This window comes from Ranitomeya imitator, chromosome 3, assembly GCF_032444005.1.
Source record: "Ranitomeya imitator isolate aRanImi1 chromosome 3, aRanImi1.pri, whole genome shotgun sequence".
In the NCBI taxonomy this organism is placed as follows: domain Eukaryota; kingdom Metazoa; phylum Chordata; class Amphibia; order Anura; family Dendrobatidae; genus Ranitomeya; species Ranitomeya imitator.
Window position 1 is genome coordinate 183,649,837 of NC_091284.1, and position 19,894 is coordinate 183,669,730.

The 19,894-nt window shown below is 46.3% G+C and overlaps 1 protein-coding gene across 1 annotated transcript in view; it reads left to right on the forward strand.

Annotated features, from left to right (window-relative positions):
* The first annotated feature begins 2,072 nt into the window (after window positions 1-2,072).
* The window catches only part of CCDC181 (coiled-coil domain containing 181), a 48,494-nt gene continuing 30,672 nt past the window's right edge, over window positions 2,073-19,894 (forward strand). The window contains exon 1 of the mRNA XM_069761683.1: window positions 2,073-2,225. The gene's annotated coding sequence lies outside the window, so the exon portion shown is untranslated. The remainder of the gene's footprint in view (window positions 2,226-19,894) is intronic.

The following is a 19,894-nucleotide window of genomic DNA, read 5'->3' on the forward strand; positions in this document are numbered from 1 at the left end:
TCCAGCCAATTTCAAGTTCAAAAAGTCAAACGTCACTCTTTCCCTTTAAAGCCCTACCGTGCGCCCAAACTGTAGTTTTCGCCCACATATGGGGGTATCAGAATATTCAGAGAAATTGCACAACAAATTTTGGGCTCCATTTTCTCCTATTATCCAAGGGGAAAAAAAATTAGCCTAAAGTAAAATGTTTGCAAATGTTCATTTTTTGCTTCCACATTCCATTAATTCCTGTGAAGCACCTGAAAGGTTAATAAACTTCTTGAATGTGCTTTTGAACACCTTGAGGGGTGCCGTTTTTAGAATGGTGTCACTTTTTGGTATTCTCTGTCATATAGACCCCTCAAGGTCACTTCAAATGTGAGGTGGTCCATAAAAAATGGTTTTGTAAATTTTGTTGGAAAAATGAGAACTCACTGGGCAAATTTTAACCCTTATAACTTCCTAACAAAAATAAATTGTTTCCAAAATTGTGCTGTAATAAATTACATGTGGGTAATGTAATTTATTAACTATTTTGAGTGACATAATTCTATGAAAATGAAAAGACACTGACAGAGCTAGCCATAAATCGCTAATGACCAGATTTGTCTCCACAGCTTATAAGCCTAACCGGAGAAGGCCAATGCGGCCATAGAATAAGGGTACTGTCACACTATACGATTTACCAACGATCACGACCAGCGATACGACCTGGCCGTGATCGTTGGTAAGTCGTTGTGTGGTCGCTGGAGAGCTGTCAAACAGACAGCTCTCCAGCGACCAACGATGCCGAGGTCCCCGGGTAACCAGGGTAAACATTGGGTTACTAAGCGCAGGACCGCGCTTAGTAACCCGATGTTTACCCTGGTTACCAGCGTAAAAAAAAACAAACAGTACATACTTACATTCCGGTGTCTGTCCCTTGCCGTCTGCTTCCCGCACTCACTGACTGCCGGCCGTAAAGTGAAAGCACAGCACAGCGGTGACTCTGCTTTCACTTTACGGCCGGCAGTCAGTGAGTGCGGGGAGCAGACGGCAAGGGACCTGACGGACACCGGAATGTAAGTATGTACTGTTTGTTTTTTTTTACGCTTGTAACCAGGGTAAACATCGGGTTACTAAGCGCGGTCCTGCGCTTAGTAACCCAATGTTTACCCTGGTTACAAGCGAACGCATCGCTAGATCGGTGTCACACACACCGATCCAGCGATGACAGCGGGAGATCCAGCGACGAAAGAATGTTCCAAACGATCTGCTACGACGTACGATTCTCAGCAGGATCCCTGATCGCTGCTGCGTGTCAGACACAGCGATATCGTAACGATATCGCTGGAACGTCACGAATCGTACCGTCGTAGCGACAAAAGTGCCACTGTGTGACGGTACCCTAAGGATATATGCAGAGAATTTTAGCTTGAGTGTAATGGTGTTCCCACACCCCGACGCGCGCTTTGCCGCTGGCTTCTCCATGCTTGTGAAGACCACCATTTTATGCATTATCACCTTGTTGAGTAACACATAATTATTTAAATTGCTTATTCATATCTCCTATTGTGAGACACTCTGCGATTTCTATTTTTTATTCTTGGATATACTTATGGATTTTAAGTCAGAATTACTGCAATTATTATATTTTATTCTGTTGGATCTCTTCGTTTTTCTGGTGTGATTTGTCATGAGAACTGTGTGATTATCATGAAGTACGATATATCACAAGAAAACAGTCTCAGAATCAGTGGGGTCCCTTGAAGTGTTCCAGGGACAGTGGTCAGAATTGTAAAATTTGGCCTGGTCAAGAAGGTGAAAACAGGTTTGGGGGTGAACGGGTTAAATTACTACAAAAACCGGGGGCTTTAGAGAGGTCTGGCTAGAGGATGGGAAAAGAAGCCCCCACTGGTGAGAGGTGTCACCCATAGCCGGACGACCCTAGGAGGTCTGATGTTTGCCACCATGTCTCCCCGCCCCCTCACTGGCAGCACGACCCTTCTGGGGTGCACCACCACTACTGTACAGGAGGCTGCACTCCCCTGCAGCACAGACCTGCTGGTAATCCTCGCGAGATTCGTGTGACGTCCCAGCCTCGGTCTCCATGGAGACCAGACAGCTTTGCTCGGATGAAAGCAGCCCCGTGAGGCGGAGATCAGCGGCAGCGGCGGCCCCGGTGATGCTGGTGGGTGACCGGGCAGCCTCCGGGACCCCTCCTGCCGTGCACTACCCGGGAGCAGCAGCGGCAGCCCGGCCTCCAGGTGAGAGCAGGATCCGGGGGCGGAGGAGCAAGTGGCAGCTTGGGCGGTTGTCATGGCAGCTGTCATCATTAATGCTGCTTAGAGGAGAGGGCGATCTGCGCGTGCAGGGAAGGGGCTGCCCGTGGGTGAGTGGGACCGCGTGGACATATACACCTGCTATGTGTTTACAGGGAATGGCCCGGATTCCAGAGTCCATTATTTCTCTGCATTGATATCCCTCAGATCACAGCAGCTACACACTGATGTGTGGTGTGGAGCACTGGCATAGCACAGCCCCCCTATATTCCTGAGCCCCCTTCACTACAAAGACCTCTTTGTTATAGAGCTCCATTTATTTCAGAGCCCTCTATATTACAGGGCCACCTTTATTACTTCCCCTTTGTAACAGTATCACCTTTATTGCAGAGCCCCCCTTTATTACAGAGCCCCCATTTATTATAGAACCCCTTTTATTACAGAGCCCCTCTTCACTAAAGTGTCCCCTTTATCATAGATCCCCTTTATGATAGAGACCCCTTTATTACAGCTCCTTTATTATGGAGCCCCTTTTATTACAGGTCTCCTCTTTATTAAAGTGTCCCTTTATGCTAGAGACCCCTTTATCGTAGATCCCCTTTATTAGAGCCCCCTGTATTACACATGCTTTTGGTGATTGTCATGATAGAGGTCAGTTCTCAGCTGGCAGTGTGACTGGTAGTACTGACCTGGCACCGCACGCCCGGCCCGCCGGCCAGTATTCTGGGCATGCTCAGGTGGCACTACGTGCATGTCCTTTTTTCCTCATTTCACGTCTTTTTTCTTTTCTTCGTATGTGAAAATGGTCCTGTGTTTTTTTCAGTGTGGTGGATCCAGTGATATATTTTTTTCAGAACCCTCTTTAAGGGCTCACACCCATCACCGTAATAAAGAACGGTCCTATAGTGTTCCTGAGAAGTCGGACGAGTATCGTGCAAGTGGCATGCGATTTTGATGCGAGTACAATCCGATTTTAATGACCTAGCATCCAAATAACCTGCCAATGCAGTCCGTACGCAATGCGATTTTAACATGAGCTTTTACATAGAGCAATTCTCTGTCATTTACACATTGTTTTTCAATGAAATATTCTTATATATATATATATATATATATATATATATATATTTATTTATTTATTTATTATGTAATGCAGCAGTGTTCACACAGTGCAGGAAAGAGACAGTGACCTGGGTTAGTCCTCATTTGGCCATTGAGAACAAAAAGGTAAATGTTATCCTGCAGATCACAGCCGGATCGTCCATAACAGTCGGTAACACTCTGTTACCGTGGGCGACTACACCAGCGTAACTCTCGTGGACGTGTGTCAGTGGCGTTGCCTTCTCTGGCCTATGCCCAGTCTTCACACAGACCTGTCCTGCACCGAGCTCCCCGCTCAGATCCCTACAAACAGCCCACTGACCACCCAAAGCTAGACGGAAAGTTTTATTGGAGTCGTCAACCAAAAATGTGCCCCCCTAGTCCCCCATCCCACCAGTGACCTCTTTGGGATGATCCCAAACTATCAAACCTGTAACAGTATTCCTGCCCGGTATTTTAATGACGTGTCTAAAAGATTTGCCATAATTGTATAGCAGCCGCCATCAGTGGAGTGAACGGTGGAATTACCATACAAAGGAATTGCGCCAACCCTTCCTCTGACAGTGCCGTGCCCAGGCCACGTCTCTGAGATAGATGCAGATGCCATTGGCGGGATCCACATCTGCTGTACATTTATGGCACATCCTGTGGACACTGTATAAGCTCGGCTCTGCTGCATCCTTACATCACCCATCCCTTCATGCTGAGTCCCATGACTAGTTTTCATGCCATGTTCACATATAGCATAAATCCTGTGTCCTGTCCGCACACAGCAACAATCTGCGCTGATTATATTTTTGTTATGTAATTTCTTGTTTACTTGATGCAGATTTAAAACAGTTTAATAATGCTTTTTTTTTAGTACAGAAAGGTTTGATTCCACACTTAAAAACACAAGTGCGTTTTTCCAGGCTTCCCATAGAAGCTTATAAAGAAAAAGTGCACAAAAATGTACAGCTGAGCGGTGTCTTTAGATGTACAAGTTTTCATGAACTCACATCTATTTTAATTCAGCACAATTTCTGCACAAAACAATGCTGTATGTACACTATGTGGGAACATGGCCTTAGGGTCCATTTAGGCCACGATCACACTAGCAGTATTTGGTCAGTATTTTACCTCAGTATTTGTAAGCCAAAACCAGGAGAGGAACACTCAGAGGAAAAGTATAATAAAAACATATGCACCACTTCTGTATTTTTCACCCACTCCTGGTTTTGGCTTACAAATACTGAGGTAAAAAAATCACCTCAATATGTGTACATGGCTTAAGTTACATTCCCTTTATGAGTTTTTGGTGTGTTTTTTAATGTTGCAGATTTTCTGCCCTATTTCTACACCCATTTACCCCTTAATGTCCAATGACGGATATATCCGACATGGGCCGCCTCCCCGTCTGGCTCTGGCGATGAGCCTGCACCTTTTCAAGCATATGACAGCTGATCTGATCAGCTGACATGTGCCCCTAACAGCCGCAGTTGGAATCGCGATCCACCCGATGCTGTTAGCATGTTAGATGCCACTGTCAATCTCTGACAAGGGCATTTGCGGCACACCAGGGTCCTGGTCGTCGTAGTGGTATTGCTTCCCTCTCGGGGAGAGTGATGCTACGTTTGGAGGCAAAGAAGGATAACTGCATCCAGGTATCACAAACATGAAACACATTTCACACTCCAGACCCCTAGGGGGAGCTTCTGCTCCTATTTATTAAGTCACTCCCCATATATAGATAACTGGTAGTCTGTAGGGAAAGTTAGTTCAGTTCCTGACAGAGCTCCAGACAGGAGTTCTGTTAGTTCCAGACCAGAGTCTGAGGAGGATGGAAGGTTAAAGGAGCTGTGCATGGCCTCAGAGCTGCAGCTCCCAGAAAGAGACACTGAAAGGCAGAACTGTATTGCAGCGAGTGTGAAGGAAGTCAAAGCAAAGGAAAGAATAGCAGAAGGGGACCAGCCCTGCTCAAGCTGTCTCCTTCTGAGGTGAAAAATCCCGGTAGCTGGAACACTGAGGGAGTAAGGACCTCTACGCCTTATTTCAGAGACCGGCAGGACAGCTAATTGCAGGTTGCCTGTCCGCACCTACACCCAGGAGGCACGGTGACATCTACAGAGCCGGGTTATCTAAGAGACCCTATAAACAGGTTCAAGTCTCCAGTCATACGGGTATTGTCCTATCCTATATGGGGGACAGAGAGAACGTAACACCACATCTGTGAGACCCTTTTGTGAAGCCATAGGCAGTAAGGGACTACACCACCGCAGCGCAAAGGAAGGCTACTGATTTCCACCTGGACAAGGGGATTCTGGACTTGCCTCCAAACCGGCCGGACTCTGCCTGCCCTGTGATCTGGTGCCCTGGACTGTGGATGCTGAAATCTTCAGTAAAGGTAAAGAGACTGCAATCTTGTGTCCTCGTTCTTCACTGCGCCTCTCACCATCCTACCATCTACACACTTGGAAGCCCTGGGGACATACTTCACCTGTGGGAAGGTATACCATCTAGCTGCCATGTCATCACCCCAGCGGACCCCTAAAGCAGCGTCGGTCACCCTGACCGAATACCACAGGTGGCGTCACGATTCACGAACATTCCCCTTAAAGACCTTTCCCCTTTGATATGGACGTCCCAGGGCCATGGACCAGGACAGCCACCTTGACATCCCCCTGTGAACTACAGGACCCGGTACCGAGTACCCCGCTTCCCTGACGGGGCGCTCCAACTTGGCGTCATGAACAGGATCTACTAAACCCCATGAATCGGGTCATGTGCGCCTAAAGACTGTGCCAAAACTGTGTCTAACTGTGATTTATTGAAAGACTGTGTATTGCAAAAAGACCGCCAAATTTACAGCGCCACGGGGAATGCTAGAGAAGAAGGGTGTACCACCATGGGAGAAGACTTCCAAAGCGGCGCCAAAAGTGATGAACGCCCCCTCCGACTAGTGCTACGTGATGAGGACGTGCCCATCAGCCAGGGAGGTCTGCCTCCTGATTTGCAACGGCGGGAAGAAGAAGGAGGCCCGCTCCCAGAAAATGGAGGAGCAGTGTGCGCGTGTGGCCGCCACCCTGGAAGAGCAGATGGTGACCAGCGGGTACCTAAACGACGACAAAGTGACCCGGGACCATCACAAGCCACCGGAGAAGGACCCAAACTCACCGCTGCTGGAGGATCTGGACTTCCTGGAGCCACAGGTGGAGACGCTGAGCCGCCGGCTCCTGGACACAGAGCTGACCGCAGTGAAGAAATGGAAGTCGGTCCTGTGCAGGAAGATCACGCTGGAAGAGTCGCAGTCTGTGCCGCAGCTGACTCCAGCATCCTCATCAGCGGAGTGGACTGACATCGATGGAACCACATCAGACGCAGGTATAGAAAACGACCCTGCCCCGGTGACCGATCCCGCCCCGGTGAAAGTCCCTATCCCAGACTGTGACCAGACCCCAGCCTTCGCTCCTGCTCCAGTGACTCCCAACACCACCGACGAGACACTAATCCCGCTCCCAGACCCGAGGGCATACCGCTGGACGTGAACGCAGAGGAGGTGATTTTCCGATGGGACGCTCCGAGAGCTGGGTCGAGCTGGTCCACTGGGGAGGCCCAATCGGGAGGGTCCTATATCGGAGTCCTCACCTGGGAGGAATATAGACAATGCTTGATATTACAATGGAAAGAGAGAAAGGCGCATGAAGCCCAATGTAAAACACAGGACAATCTTCCAGTGAGATGGGGTGTAGTAGTGACCCTTCACCTCCAAAAAGGGAAGGGTTTCATTTAGGAATCTGGACTTCCGGTAAAGGTCTATGTCACAAGGGGTGAAGTGGAATCTCACCTTAGAGAGGGGCATCCAGACCGGAACTTGCACCCAGGGGATCCTGTAACTTACACTCGTCACTGGGATGAAATGGGCTGGTGTGCTCGAAACGTTAAGAGATGCACATCATTAACAGCACCAGCTAGTGTCAATGAAACTGTCCCTGCTACTACCACAGTCACTACATCAGCTATACCGCCAGCAACCCCTCAGACCAACATTACGACTACCGTGTGTATAATCACTACCACAGAGACAACAGCCGCTGTATCTGTCGTAGCCAACGTGCACACTAAAGCCACGCAAACTCTCATTGCGGTCAGTGACTTGACTATACATGAGCAACTGACCCATGATGTTGATATAGCAGATGAAAGTTTTTCTGGGCCAGGAATTGTTCGCCAACGACTAATACCTTGGATGCTGCTCCAATAAACTGAAAGCAAATAAAGATGAAAAATGATTGTACATAGTAACTTAAGTTTTCCCTGCAAATTTCTGGAGGTGACTTTCCTTTAAAACCCCTTATCTACCAATGTCCTTTTTTTGGGACGCCTAATTTTTTTGCTTCTAGCAACTAAGATTTTATAATTTTTATAATTAGGTCCAATTTTTTGTGTTGTGTTTGTAAAATGAATGTTTTCAAAACAGGAAATCATGCCATTGTCATTTTTAATTGAATATTGGGACGCCCTTTTCTGAAAAATCCGTACTTGTAAAAATTTGGCAAATTATGTTTCTGATTCTTTAGGACCCAAAATCATTAAAAATCTGTCATTTAAAAAAAAAAAGTGAAAATTGCTAATTTGGCAAGTAATGGGTTAAAGTTTAAAAATTTAAAAAGAACATTAGGGTCATGGACAATGAATGGTCCACGAACTTACTTTGTAATTAGTTGGCACCCTCATGGTGCACCCTGGTCCTGCCCACTTGCCAGCGGGGGAAGGGCCTTATTTATTCCCAGAGATTTGAAGAAAAACCCGTTGGTGTGGCATAATTCCGGGTCAGGATACACGCCTTGTAGCCCGCCCAAGGGCAACGTTGGGGGTTCGTAACGGGTCCCTCGCTCGCATCATTCCAATTGACTTGAATGTTAATGTGAATGATATTATTGCACAATTAATTGCACTACCTCAAAATGACAGACATGAATGTTGTTCGGACCCTTAGAGAGAATGTTTATTTGTTGCACTGTTTTCTAAGGGTATGTGCACACGTTGCGGATTCTCTGCGGATCCGCAGCGGTTTTTGCAGTGCAGAAACGCTGCAGATCCGCAATTGATTTACAGCAGGGCCGGACTGGCCATCGGGCAGTTCTGGCAAATGCCAGAAGGGCTGGTGCCAGTAGTGGGCCGCTGCGCGCCGACTCACCCTTCCCTTCCCCCAGCGCCGCTGCTGCCGCATTCAACTATACCGGCGTCATAGACGCCGTTACAGTTGAACGGAATGCTGGAGGAGAGAGTGTCACCAGATGCTCCCTCTCCCATCATTCCCCGCTCTGCCTCTGACACTGCGGGTGCGTGCGCACTCACTGTGTCCCAGGCAGTGCAGCAGCAGCCGCCGAGACAGGAGCAGGGAGCACCGCAGGCATGAGGGGAGGTGAGGAGTGTTTTTTTTTTTACTGGACTGTGGGGCCATTCTGGGGGGGGGGGGGGGGGAGGAGAGATGTGGGCTCTGCTGTATAGTACTATGTGGGCTCTGCTGTATACTGCTATGTGGGCTCTGCTGTATACTGCTATGTGGGCTGTGCTATACACTACTATGTGGGCTCTGCTGTATACTACTGTGTGGGCTGTGCTATACACTACTATGTAGGCTCTGCTGTTTACTACTGTGTGGGCTGTGCTATACACTACTATGTGGGCTCTGCTGTATACTACTGTGTGGGCTGTGCTATACACTACTATGTAGGCTCTGCTGTATACTACTGTGTGGGCTGTGCTATACACTACTATGTGGGCTCTGATGTATACTGCTATGTGGGCTGTGCTATACACTACTATGTGGGCTCTGCTGTATACTACTATGTGGACTGTGCTATACACTACTATGTGGGCTCTGCTGTATATACTGCTATGTGGGCTGTGCTATACACTACTATGTGGGCTGTGCTATACACTACTATGTGGGCAGTGCTGTATGCTACTATGTGGGCAGTGATGTATACTACTATGTTACATAGTTACATAGTTATTAAGGTTGAAGGAAGACTTTAAGTCCATCTAGTTCAACCCACAGCCTAACCTAACATGCCCTAACATGTTGATCCAGGGGAAGGCAAAAAAAACCCATGTGGCAAAGAGTAAGCTCCACATTGGGGAAAAAATTCCTTCAACATACGGAAATCAGACTAGTTCCCTGGATCAACGCCCTATCAAGGAATCTAGTATATATAACCTGTAACATTATACTTTTCCAGAAAGGTTACAACATCATACAACATTACAACATCATACGGCAGAGAGTTCCATAGTCTCACTGCTCTTACAGTAAAGAATCCGCATCTATTATTATGCTTAAACCTTCTTTCCTCCAGACGTAGAGGATGCCCCCTTATCCCTGTCTCAGGTCTATGATTAAAAAGATCATCAGAAAGGTCTTTGTACTGTCCCCTCTTATATTTATACATTAAAATATCACCCCTTAGTCTTTGTTTTTCCAAACTAAATAGCCCCAAGTGTAATAACCTATCTTGGTATTGCAGACCCCCCAGTCCTCTAATAACCTTGGTCGCGTTATTCTGGTATTCTCGAAGGAGTCCCCGGATCCAAAATGGCCGCGGGGCTCCTTCCTGGTCCTGAAGTGAAGTGGCTTCCCGGCGCCTGCTGAGAACAGGCGCCGGAAAGCCTCCTGCACTGCCTGTCAGATCGCTGATTTGACACAGTGCTATGCAAAGTGTCAGATCAGCGATCTGATGTAATATAGTGATGTCCCACCCTGGGACAATGTTATAAAGTAAAAAAAAAAAAATGTATAAAAAAATAAATCCCCAAATAAAGAAAAATAAATATTTTCCAATAAATCCATTTATTTATGTAAATTAAAAAAAAAAACAATAAAAGTACACATATTTGGTATTGCCACGTCCGTAACGACCCGCTCTATAAAACTAGCCCACTAGTTAACCCCTTCAGTGAACACCGCAAAAAAATAAATAAAAAACAAGGCAAAAAACAATGCTTTATCATCATACTGACGAACAAAAAGTGCAATAAAATGTGATAAAAAAGACGGATATAAATAAACATGGTACTGCTGAAAACTTCATCATGTCCCGCAAAAAAAAAGCCGCCATACAGCATCATCAGCAGAAAAATAAAAAAGTTATAGCTCTCAGAATAAACGATGCAAAAGCAATTATTTTTTATATAAAATAGTTTTCATTGTGTAAAAGCGCCAAAACATAAAAAAAATATAAATGAGGTATCACTGTAATCGTACTGACCCAAAGAATAAAGCTGCTTTATCAATTTTACCACAAGCGGAATGGTATAAACGCCCCCCTAAAAGAAATTCAGGAATTGCTGGTTTTTGTTCAATCTGTCTCCCAAAATCAGAATAAAAAGCGATCAAAAAATGTCATGTGCCTGAAAATAGTACCAATAAAAACGTCAACTCTTCCCGCAAAAAACAAGACCTCACATGACTCTGTGGGCCAAAATATGGATAAATTATAGCTCTCAAAATGTGGTGATGCAAAAATTATTTTTTGCAATAAAAAGTGTCTCTTAGCGTGTGACAGCTGCCAAACAAAAACCCGCTATAAAAATCCGCCATAAATAGTAAATCAAACCCCCCTTTATCACCCCCTTAGTTAGGGAAAAATAATAAAATTAAAAAAATGTATTTCCATTTTCCCATTAGGGTTAGGGTTGGGGCTAACGTTAGGGTTAGTGTTGGGGCTAAAGTTAGGGTTAGGGTTGGGGCTAAAGTTAGGGTTGGGGCTAAAGTTAGGGTATGGGCTAAAGTTAGGGTTAGGGCTAGGGCTAAAGTTAGAGTTAAGGTTGGGGCTAAAGGTAGGGTTTGGATTATGTTTATGGTTGGGGTTAGGATTGGGATTAGGGGTGTGTCAGGGTTACGAGTGTGGTTAGGGTTATGGTTAGGGTTGAGATTAGGGCTGATATTAGGGTTAGGGGTGTGGTCAGGGTTATGGTTAGGGTTGGAATTAGGGTTAGGGGTGTGTTCAGGTTAGGGGTGTGGTTAGGGTTATGGTTGAGATTAGGTTTAGGGGTGCGTTGGGGTCGGGGTTGGAGTTACAGTAGAATTGGGAGGGTTTCCACTGTTTAGGCACATGAGGGGCTCTCCAAACGCAACATGGCGTCCAATCTTAATTCCAGCTAATTCTGCATTGAAAAAGTAAAATGGTGCTCCTTCCCTTTCGAGCTCTGCCGTGCGCCCAAACAGTGGTTCCCCCCACATATTGGGGTATCAGCGTACTCAGGACAAATTGAAAAACAACCTTTGCAGTCCAATTTCTCCTGATACCCTTGTGAAAATAAAAAATTGGGGGCTAAAATATCATTTCGTGGAAAAAATGATTTTTTTATTTTCACGGCTCTGTGTTATAAACTGTAGCAAATCACTTGGGGGTTCAAAGTTCTCACAACACATCTAGATAAGTTCCTTGGGGGGTCTAGTTTCGAATATGGGGTCACTTCTGGGGGTTTCTACTGCTTAGGTACATCAGGGGCTCTGCAAACGCAACGTGACACCCGCAGACCATTCCAAAGTATGCATTCCAAAACAGCGCTCCTTCCCTTCCGAGCTCTGCCATGCGCCCAAACGGTGGTTCCCCCCACATATGGGGTATCAGCGTACTCAGGACAAATAGGACAACAACTTTTGCAAATCCAATTTCTCCTGTTACCCTTGTGAAAATAAAAAGTTGGGAGCTAAAATATCATTTTCGTGGAAAAATATTTTTTATTTTCACGGCTCTACATTCTAAACTTTAGTGAAACAATTGGTTCAAAGTGCTCACCACACATCTAGAAAAGCTCCTCTACTTTCCAAAATGGGGTCACTTGTGGGGGCCTTCCACTGTTTAGACACATCAGGGGCTCTCCAAACGCGACATGGTGTCCGATCTCAATTCCAGCCAATTTTGCATTGAAAAGTCAAATGGCTCTCCTTCCCTTCCGAGCTCTGCCATGCTCCCAAACAGTGGTTTACCCCCACATATAGGGTATCAGCGCACTCAGGACAAATTGCACAACAACTTTTGGGGTCCAATTTCTCCTGTTACCCTTGGGAAAATAAAAAATTTGGGGCGAAAATTCATTTTTGTGAAAAAAATATTATTTTTTTTACGGCTCTACATTATAAACTTCTGTGAAGCACGTGGGGGTTCAAAGTGCTCACCACACATCTAGATTAGTTCCTTAGGGGGTCTACTTTCCAAAATGGTGTCACTTTTGGGGGTTTCCACTGTTTAGGCACATCAAGGGCTCTCCAAACGCGACATGGTGTTCGATCTCAATTCCAGCCAATTTTGCATTGAAAAGTCAAACGGCGCTCCTTCCCTTCCAAGCTCTGCCATGTGCCCAAACAGTGGTTTACCCCCACATATGGGGTATCAGCATACTCAGGACAAATTGCACAACAACTTTGGGGGTCCAATTTCTCCTGTTACTCTTGGAAAAATAAAAAATGTGGGGCAAAAATATCAGTTTTGTAAAAAAAAATATGATTTTTTTTACTGCTCTACATTATAAACTTGTGTGAAGCACTTTGGGGTTCAAGGTGCTCACCACACATCTAGATATCTTGATTAGTTCCTTAGGGGGTGTCATGTCACGCTCGCGCCCAGACTGGTTGGCGCGGGCGTGCGGGGGTGTGGCCCCACTGGACCACAGACCAAACTTCCCTGGAAGGGGCGTAACTAAGTAGCTTCCTAGGTGTTCGCTGTAGCCTCTGATGGTGAGGTCAGACTTGTGCAATCGGAAGCTACCAGGTACCACTCCAGGGTGGTGTCTGGCTGTGGCTGCTGATCCCACCGGGGAACGGAACATAGACAGGCAAGTGGGCACGGCTGGCACTCTGGCAGACAGGCGGGCAAGGCTGGGACACAGGCAGAGAGACGAGTACAACAGAGACACTAGCAGGCAGGCGGGCACGGCTGGCTCTCTGGTGGGCAGGCAGGTATGGCTGGCTCTCTGGCAGGACTGGCGGACAAGGCTGGTAAGGTGGAAGAACCGGTAGGGACCGGTCTGCAGGCAGGTATGTAAAACAAGTAAGAACCTGTTCAGACAGGAGGACTTAAGAAAAGGTAGAGAAAGACCTCAAGAGCGGATGCAGAGCGAAAGCACAGGAGCTAGAGCCAAGAACAGAGCTGCCGGAGGCGGAGCCAAAAGCAGGAGGCGAAGCCAAGCGCAGAAACGCAGGAGGCAGAGCCAAGTGCAGAAATGCAGGAGGTGGAGCCAAGAGCTGGAGGCGGAGCCAAGTGCAGAAACGCAGGAGGCGGAGCCAAGAGCTGGAGCCAAGTGCAGAAACACAGGAGGCGGAGCCAAGTGCAGAAACGCAGGAGGCGGAGCCAAGAGCAGGAGAAGTAGAACCGCAAAGAGCGGAGCCAGGTAGAACCGCAAGGAGTGGAGCCGCAGAGCCAAGCCACAGAGTGCAGAGCAAGGTCAGGGTGCAGAGCAAAGTTACTAAGAGCAGAGCTAGAGCTAAGCCACAGAGTGCAGAGCTGAGTGCAGAGCAAGACACAGAGTGCAGAGCTGAGAGCAAAGCCACAGAGTGCAGAGCAGAGAGCAAAGCCACAGAGTGCAGAGCTGAGAGCAGAGCAAAGTCAGAGTGCAGAGCAAGACACAGAGTGCAGAGCAGATAGCAAAACCACAGAGTGCAGAGCAAGGTAACTTAATGCAGAGCAAGGAGCAAAGCAAGGTCGCAGAGAGCAAAGCCGAAACCAGAGCAAAGCAAGACACAGAGAACGCACAGCAGGGAAAGGAAATCAAGACAGGAATATAAACGAACACAGGAACAGGACTAGACTAAGACAGAGTCAGGAACGAGACAAGGCACAGAGACATGGACACAAGCCATGGTACGACGCCCCTCTGGGTGGCAGACATAGGCCAGGGTACGAAGCCCCACTGGGTGGCTACACAGGACACAGACCAGGGTACAACGCCCCCCTGGGTGGTGGAACACAAGAGTCACAGAGACATGGCCTGGCACTTCAGCAGCAAAGAACTGACTGAAGGAGTAAGTTGCACAGGCCCTCACCACTGGGTGGGTTTGTCTTAAATACAGGAAGCCTCATGGCGATTGGCCAGGGACACCTTAGCAAGGTGCACACAGTCTCTATAAGAAACAGGAATTGCTGGCGCCGATCCCCTATGCACACAGACAGAGCAAACAGCAGACATGAGGCACACAGCATGGAGCTGGCAGCAGAGAGAAGTCACCACAAGGCCCAGAGAAGTAAGTGAGTTTGAGTGTAATGCAGGTGGGGGATGGGAGGCCATGCAGTGATGCCAGCAGGGTTGTTACAGGGGGTCTACTTTCCAAAATGGTGTCACTTGTGGGGGGTTTCCACTGTTTAGGCATATCAGAGGCTCTTCAAACACGACATGGTATCTCAATTCCAGCAAATTTTGCATTGAAAAGTCAAATGGCGCTCCTTCCCTTCCGAGCTCTGCCATGTGCCCAAACAGTGGTTTACCCCCACATATGGGGTATCGGCTTACTCAGGACAAATTGTACAACGACTTTTGTTGTCCAATTTCTCAAGTTACCCTTGGTAAAATAAAACAAATTGGATCTGAAGTAAAAATTTTGTGAAAAAAAGTTTTGTTTCTCCTTGTGGAGAGTGACATGATAAGCATGTTGAGGTGAGGAGACTTAAAGCTGCAATGCTCCTCTGGGAAATATGCAAATTGTCTCTTCAGAGAGGAAGAGGACTAGAACTCTAGTACCACCTATTAGAAGTAGCAATCCTAACAGTCAATGTCGACCCTTCAACGAGCCTTGTCAAATGACTTAGGATAATAGCCAAACCAGAATCTCAATTTGCAGACACTGTGTTTCGGGGAACTGCCCCTCGTCAGTGCAAAGTGGAGATCTGGTGTGGCTGATTGAGAGGCGTCTGACCGGGATCCAAGAAGTATCGTTTCTCCTTGTGGAGAGTGACATGATAAGCATGTCGAGGTGAGGAGACTTAAAGCCGCAAATGTTCAATTTTTTTTAAACATTCCAAAAATTCCTGTGAAGCACTTGATGGGTTAATAAACTTTTTAAATGTGGTTTTGAGAGTACCTTGAGGGGTGCAGTTTTTAGAATGGTGTCACTTTTGGGCATTTTCTGTCATACAGGCTCCTCAAAGTGACTTCAAATGTGAGGTGGTCCCTAAAAAAAAATGGTTTTGCAAATTTTGTTGTGAAAATGAGAAATCGCTGGTCAACTTTTAACCCTTATAACTTCCTAACAAAAAAATTATGTTTCCAAAATTGTGCTAATGTAAAGAAGACATGTGGGTAATGTTATTTATTAACTATTTTGTAGGATATGACTCTCTAATTTAAGGGCTTTTAAACTAAAAGTTTAAAAATTGCAAAATTTTCAAAAATTTCGCCAATTTTCCGTTTTTTTCCACAAATAAACGCAAGTAATATCGAAGAAATGTTACCACTATCATAAAGTACAGTATGTCATGAGAAAACAATCTCAGAATCACCAGGATCCATTGAAAGGTTTCAGAGTTATGACTAGGCTTGAACGAAACGGATCGGACAAATTCAAAAGTCGCCGACTTTTGGCAAAGTCGGGTTTCATGAAACCCAACCCGATCCTAGTGTGGGATCGGCCATGCGGTCGGCGATCTTCGCGCCAAAGTCGCGTTTCGTATGACGCGTTTGGCGCCATTTTTTCAGCCAATGAAGGAGCATGGGCAGAGTGATGACATAGGTCTTAGGGGCGTGGACGCCTATCGCCATCTTGTCGCTTGTGCGCTGTAGCGATTTGCAATGTGTAACACCAGCTTTTCTGTTCAGGGACGGAGGGGGGGGGGGGGAGAGAGAGAGAGAGAGAGAAAAAAAAAAAGTAAGTTAGATTTCCCATTGACTTTGCATTGGGTTTCGTGTTTCGGTCGATCCCCGACTTTTCGCCGATTTCACTCGACTCGACTTTTGAGAGTCGGGTTTCGCAAAACCCGAGTCGACCCTAAAAAAGTAAAAGTCGCTCAACCCTAGTTATGACCTCATAAAGTGACAGTGTTTCGGGGTGAAGGGGTTAATATCTGCAAATTCATAGTGACCTGGAGAATCATAATGGCAGGTCAGTTTTTAGTGAACATGGTAAAAAAATAAATAAAATAATTGTGGAATTGCACTTTTTTTTGCAATTTCACAGCACGTTGATTTTTTTTTCCTGTTTTCCAGTAGGCGAGATGTTAAAACCAATGGCGCCGTTCGAAAGTACAACTCGTCCCACAAAAAACAATCCCTCACATGGCCATATTGATGGACAAATAACAAATTTATGGCTTTGGGAAGAAGGGGAGCCAAAAATGTAAAATGGAAATACCGCTGGTCCTTAACCCCTTAAGCCCCAAGGGGTTTGCACGTTAATGACCGGGCCAATTTTACAATTCTGCCACTGCCCCTTTATGAGGTTATAACTCTGGAACGCTTCAACGGATCCTGATGATTCTGACATTGTTTTCTCACAACATATTGTACCTGACAGTGGTAAAAATTCTTTGATATTACCTGCGTTTATTTGTGAATAAAAAGGAAATTTGGCGAAAATTTTGAAAATTTCGCAATTTTTCAACTTTGAATTTTATGCCCTTAAATTACAGAGATATGTCACACAAATTACTTAATAAGTAACATTGTCCACATGTCTACTTTACATCAGCACAATTTTGGAACCAACATTTTTTTTGTTATGGAGTTATAAGGGTTAAAAGGTGACCAGCAATTTCTCATTTTTACGACACCATTTTTTTTTAGGGACCACATCTCATTTGAAGTCATTTTGAGGGGTCTATATGATAGAAAATAACCAAGTGTGACACCATTCTAAAAACTGCACCCCTCATGGTGCTCAAAACCACATTCAAGAAGTTTATTAACCCTTCAGGTGTTTCGCAGGAGTTTTTGGAATATTTAAATAAAAATGAACATTTAACTTTTTTTCACACAAAATTTACTTCAGCTCCAATTTGTTTTATTTTACCAAGGGTAACAGGAGAAAATGGACCCCAAAAGTTGTTGTACAATTTGTAAACCTCTGTTTGGGCGCATGTCAGAGATCGGAAGGGAAGGAGCGCTATTTGACTTTTCAATGCAAAATTGACTGGAATTGAGATGGGACGCTATGTTGCGTTTGGAGAGACCCTGATGTGCCTAAACATTGAAACCCCCAATTATAACTGAAACCCTAATCCAAACACACCCCTAACCCTAATCCTATGGTAACCCTAACCACACCCCTAACCCTAACACACCCCTAACTCTTATCCCAACCCTATTCTCAACCGTAAATGTAATCCAAACCCTAACCATAACTTTAGCCCCTACCCTAACCCTAACTTTAGCCCCAACCCTAACAGTAGCCCTAACCCTAGCCTCAACCCTAACCCTAGCCCAAACCCTAGCCCTAACCCTAGCCCTAGCCCTAACCCTAATCCTGATGGGAAAATGGAAATAAATACATTTTTTCAATTTTTTTTATTTTTCCCTAACTAAGGGGGTGATGAAGGGGGGTTTGATTTACTTTTATAGCTGGTTTTCTAGCGGATTTTTATGATTGGCAGCCGTCGCACACTAAAAGACGCTTTTTATTGCAAAGAATATTTTTTGCGTTACCACATTTTGAGAGCTATAATTTTTCCATATTTTGGTCCACAGAGTCATATGAGGTCTTGTTTTTTGCAGAACTAGTTGACATTTTTATTGGTAACATTTTTGGGCACGTGACATTTCCTTCCTGAAGAATGAGACAGCAGTCTAAAGGTACCGTCACACTAGACGATATCGCTAGCGATCCGTGACGTTGCAGCGTCCTCGCTAGCGATATCGTCCAGTGTGACAGGCAGCAGCGATCAGGCCCCTGCTGTGCTGTCGCTGGTCGGGGAAGAAAGTCCAGAACTTTATTTGGTCGCTGGACTCCCCGTAGACATCGCTGAATCGGCGTGTGTGACACCGATTCAGCGATGTCTTCACTGGTAACCAGGGTAAACATCGGGTAACTAAGCGCAGGGCCGCGCTTAGTAACCCGATGTTTACCCTGGTTACCATCCTAAAAGTAAAAAAAAACAAACAGTACATACTTACCTACAGCTGTCTGTCCTCCAGCGCTGTGCTCTGCACTCCTCCTGTACTGGCTGTGAGCGTCGGTCAGCCGGAAAGCAGAGCGGTGACGTCACCGCTCTGCTTTCCGGCCGCTGTGCTCACACAGACAGTACAGGAGGAGTGCAGAGCACAGCGCTGGAGGACAGACGGCTGTAGGTAAGTATGTAGTGGTTGTTTTTTTTTACTTTTAGGATGGTAACCAGGGTAAACATCGGGTTACTAAGCGCGGCCCTGCGCTTAGTTACCCGATGTTTACCCTGGTTACCGGCATCGTTGGTCGCTGGAGAGCGGTCTGTGTGACAGCTCTCCAGCGACCAAACAGCGACGCTGCAGCGATCCGGATCGTTGTCGGTATCGCTGCAGCGATCCGGATCGTTGTCGGTATCGCTGCAGCGTCGCTAAGTGTGACGGTACCTTCAGAAACGCGTCGGTTGATTGACCCTCACAGCGTTCCGTACTCACTCCCGGGCTTCGGTAACGGTCACGTGACTGCACACGTCACGCAGGTCCTGTGTCTCACCCGGACTTACCGCTCTCGCACCGCGCGGCGTCTGGTGTTCCGGGGCCCCGTTCCAGCCCGGAGGCTTGTTTCAGGTGGCTGCTACCGGCCGGGGCAGCCACTAGTTTGGACTCTACAGCGGCGCTCTGCACCTGGAGCTCCTTGAAAATACAGCGGCAGCACGATAGTCTTCTCATCCATCACGGACTTCTCACTCATCACGGACTTGCCATTGGAGGTAGGAACATTCATGTTTTAATTTTACCTATCCACCACGGGCGCAAATAAGGACTTTTTTGGTGTATACACTGAGAAACTACGCTCTATTCCACTATCCATTTGGGTTATTCCACTCTTTGGTTGTAAACATTTTATTGGCTATTATCAAGCGCGTACCTTTTTGCACTTAGGTGCATCATTTTATTGTGTTAAACATTGAAACCCCCCACAAGTGACACCATTTTGGAAAGTAGACCCCCTAAGGAACTTATCTAGATGTGTGGTGAGCACTTTGACCCACCAAGTGCTTCACAGAAGTTTATAATGCAGAGCCGTAAAAATAAAAAATCATATTTTTTCACAAAAATTATCTTTTCGCCCCTAATTTTTTATTTTCCCAAGGGTAAGAGAAGAAATTGGACCCCAAAAGTTGTTGTGAAATTTGTCTTGAGTACGCTGATACCCTATATGTAGGGGTAAACCACTGTTTGGGCGCATGGCAGAGCTCGGAAGGGAAGGAGCGCCGTTTGACTTTTCAGTGCAAAATTGACAGGAATTGAGATGGGACGCCATGTTGCGTTTGGAGAGCCACTGATGTGCCTAAACATTGAAGCCCCCCACCAGTGACACCATTTTTGAAAGTAGACCCCCCAAGGAACTTAACTAGATGTTTTGTGCGAGCTGTGAACCCCGAAGTGTTTCACTACAGTTTATAACGCAGAGCCGTGAAAAT